Below are 4,600 nucleotides of genomic sequence, written 5' to 3'. Positions count from 1 at the left end.
CCTCTCTCTTCTCTTCTGCCTCCTGCTTTCTCTCTCTGGCAGAGATCTCCTTCCTCGCCCTGAATAAAAGTTTCTAGACGGGCCACCTGGTGTGCGGTATGGTTGATGAGCGACAACAATCAAGATATTATCCCCCAAGATGGCAGCTCTGGGAACATCTGAGTGTCTTTAATCAGAAAACAATGGATTTCTGGATTCTCCTGCAAATTTCCCAGCTGTAAACCCTCCGATCTTCTGATCCTCCAAACATACCATTATATTTGTTTCAGAGTTCCAACACCATCCCAGTATTCCATGTTGTTTTTGACAGAGCTCCTCACACATGTCTACCTGATCCACCATCTTGAAGGCACAAGGCCTGGTAGTGTAGTGATTAAGAATCTGGCTGCGAACCCCATGGTCAGCAGCTCGAATCCACCAGGCCCTCTGTGGGAAAGAGATGAGGCTTTCTGCTCCTTGCAGTTAAAGCAGGATAGTTAGTGGGCATTATTTAGCTGCTATGCAGTGTCAGGGATGTTCTTGGCTCCATTGTTCAGTAACAAGTTGGTCAGGCAGATGCCCAGACTTTTAGTGGCCAGTGGGATCCTCGTGGAATGTGCTGGGCAGAGGTGATTACCAGCTGTGGGTCATCCTCAGGGCCATCATACTGGGCAGTGTATCAACTGTGGCCTGCATGATCTCTTGCATGCTATCTGAGCCATCCAGACTCCAGACTCCTCCAGTTATGTACAGCTGTCCATCCTTCACATCTGTATGTACTGCCACTGGCATGCTGCAGCCCCCTTCCAGATGTCTTAGAAAGGCCCGTTCAGTGATGCAACAGAGAAGAGTATCAGGATCATGCAACACACCCAACAGGTCCAGATGTCTTGGTTGTTGGCTCGGACTTCAATGCCCTGGCCCACAGCATTCATGCATTCCTCAGGGTACAGGATCTGCCCCACCCGGTTCTGCCAGTTCGTGTGCTGCAGGCCATCTTCTGACAGGATGATGGCGCTAAACTCCTACTACTTATCCAGCTCCCACAGCCATGTGTTAAGGTTTCCCTAAACACTCCTGAACTCCAGATGCAGGAACTTTTGCTGTAGCTGGGCTGCTTTCCGCAGAGAGCTGATTTCCACCACACTCCTCTCTGGCAAGGTTTGTAGGGTTTTCCCAACAAATTTTGGGTGAAAGACAACAGCATCACAGGGGCTCTTCCGCTTGCAGATGGTTCCAATAGTGAAGCCAGGAGGAAAAACGGTGGGCGAGTCCTTCACAGAATGAACGACCAGGTCCACTTTGCTCCTCTCCAGTGCTTTGTTCCTCTCCAGTGCGTGTTCCAGCTCCTTAGTAAACAGGCTCTTCTCCGCAGTCTTAGAGAGGGCAGTATCAAGAATCTTGTCCCCAGTGGTAGACATGACAATGATTTAAAACTGCAGGCCAGGGCATAAGGTTTTCAGAATTGTCACCACGGTGTCTGTATGCATGCCCACTGGCTCTAGTGGGTACCCATACGAATCACTCTCATCTTTTGGTTGTTTCCTTCTATCGTTGCAGTTGTGTCAGTGTTACCAGACATGGCTATGCTCAATAAGTAGGCCTGTGGGGTGTCATTGAGTTGCCCTCGGATCTAGTGAAGCCAAAGGCTTCAGCTGGTGGGTACTTGGAGCACATAGGCCTGAACTCTTCCTAGGCCCCAGCCTCCCAAAGCTGCACAGGGCCTGTATCTCAGTTGATCTTGGCTACTGCTTCCATGAGTGTTGCTAGTTGATCCAGGAAGAATGAAGTCATTGACAACTTCAATCTTTTCTCCGTTGATAAAAATGTTGTTTGTTGGTCCAGTGGTGAGGATTTTTGTTTTCTTTACATTGAGCTATAATCCATACTGAAGGCTGTGCTCTTTGATCTTCATCAGTAAATGTTTTAATATATACACTATTTCATATATACACTATTATATATATTTCTGAAACAACAATAATCTACTAGTGGATTCATAGATAGACATGCAAGTTGGACAAGGGTGGACAGGAGAATGGGATTGTACCCAATACATAGGTTTGACAAAGGATATTTCTGCATATGTCTTTACTTATGTTGCAAATATACCCACAAATATAGGGTCCTAGTGTAGCACTGTAGTATAAGCACTGGATCACAAGGTCAGTTTGAACTGAAAGGTCAGTGATTCAAACCCACCAGCCACTTCTCAGAAACCCTATACAGGGTAGCTATGAGTAGGAACCAACTTGATAGCACTTAAAAGCAAAAAACTACATATTAGATGCTGCTGTTGTTGTTGTTGTTGTTGTAACAAGTGACTCCGAGTTGGTTCTGAACCATAGAAACCCTATATGGGGTTTCCTAAGAGTATCTAGTGAACTTGAACTGCCCATCTTTGAGTTCAAACTGACTTTGCAGTCCAGCGCATTGACCATCAGTGCCACACCAGGAATCCCAGCAGAGGCTACAGGGTGTGAAATTATGAAAATTCTCAACCATAACCAAACAACTTGAGTGAATGATTATTTAGGCCAGGGGAATCAGGACCATAAATAGCCACAGAGACAACAAAGTAAATCATCATAACAGTCTACAAAAACAGCATTATACATCCTACTTTGGTGTCTTAAAAGTTTGTGAGCAGCCATTTAATGTGCAATTGTTGGTCTCTCCCCTGGAGAAAAGAAGAGTGAAGAAAATTGAAGTCACATGGAAACAATTAGACCAATGGAGTACCAAACCACATAAATGTCAGTGTCCATGGTCTCAAGACCAAAGGAACTAGATGGTACCCAGCTATCACTACCAATTGCTCTGAGAGGTATCACATGTGAAAATCCTGGACAGAGTAGGAGTAGATTGTGGAACAAAACCCAAAAGAATAAAAAAGACCATCCTGATTGATTACATGTTGGTCTGCTAACCAAAGTCAGTAGTTTGAATCCACCAGTTGCTTCATGGGAAAAAGAGGACATTTTCTGCTCCTGTAAAGAAGTACCAGCCTTCGCCTGGTAACACAACTTTTAACCATAAAGTTCTGAAAAGGATGAATGATTTGGCTAAAGGCTGTAAACAGCTCAAAGAACTAAAGCTGAAGTTGTCCTAAGAACAAGGGAGTGCTCCCAAAGACCCTCCTAGAATCTTGTCCTTTGAACAACCCACAGTCTCCCGAAAGAATGGAAAGCCAGAAGCCACTGGTTCCAAGCCAAACTCCTCTGTTGTGTTGAAATGCCTGAAGGAAACTAGAGAGCATCTTAAGGTAATTAAGCAAGATGTTGCTGCTGTTAAGTGCTGTCGAGTCAGTTCTGCAGTCTGGTGCATTAACCCACATCACTACACCAGGACTTCAAGCAAGATGAGAACCTCATAAAAACTCTTTATAACCAATACAGAATTTTCAATCAAATCTTATCAACACCTTCCCTTATCTCAATAATTGAGCACCTGATGAAGACTAGTGAAATCAACAATCTTATTTGCCAGATACAACATTTCACATCCCTATTGGTGACTACCTCACCTACTTCAAAGAGACTGAACCTATCAGAGCCCTACTACCACATGAAAAGAAGGTAGCCAAGCAGTCTTCTCCATGTCCAATTTCCATGAGTACACCATGCTTGTACTCCTTGACTATCTCTGAAAGACTAGGGTTGACAAGAAAAAAATTTGAAAAATGGTTTTTCAAACAAACAAGAAGTCCACAAAAGGAAGATAAGATTCCAGTGGCAGATGAGTACTATGAACCCAAGCCCATAAAAGCCAAACCAAGAGTACTAGAAGTCCTCATCAGCAAGCAAGATGTGGCCAAAATTATTTGAGGTCAGGAAATGTTTGTGATCACTTTCACCCAAGAGAAAAATATTTTATATCAAGTTTACTTTCTCCTGCCATTCCTGTTATGTAGTTTTGACATACTGAAAATTGAAGCACTTTAGTGTGCTGGAGTTCTGGTATGGTGCCGTAGGATAAAGCACTGAAATGCAAGCTTGGTTTGAACCACAACATTGGCGGTTCTTATATGGTGTCACTATGAGTCAGAACAAACTCAACAGCACTTAACAACAAGGATTTGTTGTTGTTGTGCACCTTTCAGTCACTTTCAACTCATAGCAAATCTATTTAGGGTTTCTGAGAACCATTGATGGGTTTGAGAACTATTGGTGGCTGCCTATCTTGTGGTTACCAAATTCAGTTCTTATCTTTCAACACCAAAATCAGGACTCCCATTAAGATGTTGTTGTTGTTGCTATTATTGTTAAAGTGCCATATATTTAGTTCCCCATAAATATATATATAACCTTGGAAACTACATAGGATCACTATGAGTCAAAATCAACTTGATGACAGAGGGTTTGGTCTTTTGACTTACCTATTGGATAGAGACTGGTGGAATCTACAAGACTATGATTATTAGTCACCCTCATGACTGGCATTGAACTTACTCTCTTGCTTCAATTTTATATAAACAATAGACCAGTCTATATGGGAAGCAATAACATAGGGAGGTTGAGTTATACACTCCTCAGAAATATCAACTATTTGAGATCAAACAGCAGCATTTTCAGTCAGAGAAACTTTTAAAAGGTTAGGAAAGAAAGAGGAATGTAAACAG

General features: G+C 43.0%; 2 pseudogenes; one reads left to right on the top strand and one right to left on the bottom strand.

Annotated features, from left to right (window-relative positions):
• Positions 1–476: 476 nt before the first annotated feature.
• On the bottom strand, positions 477–1,561 carry LOC102824805 (annotated as a pseudogene).
• Positions 1,562–1,988: 427 nt separating this feature from the next.
• Positions 1,989–3,806, top strand: LOC102830166 (annotated as a pseudogene).
• Positions 3,807–4,600: the final 794 nt, after the last annotated feature.

The sequence above is a fragment of the Chrysochloris asiatica genome, unplaced genomic scaffold (assembly GCF_000296735.1).
Source record: "Chrysochloris asiatica unplaced genomic scaffold, ChrAsi1.0 scaffold00259, whole genome shotgun sequence".
Taxonomy (NCBI): Eukaryota; Metazoa; Chordata; class Mammalia; order Afrosoricida; family Chrysochloridae; genus Chrysochloris; species Chrysochloris asiatica.
Note: the sequence above shows the minus strand (reverse complement) of the source record. Positions and strands in the feature narration are given on the sequence as shown.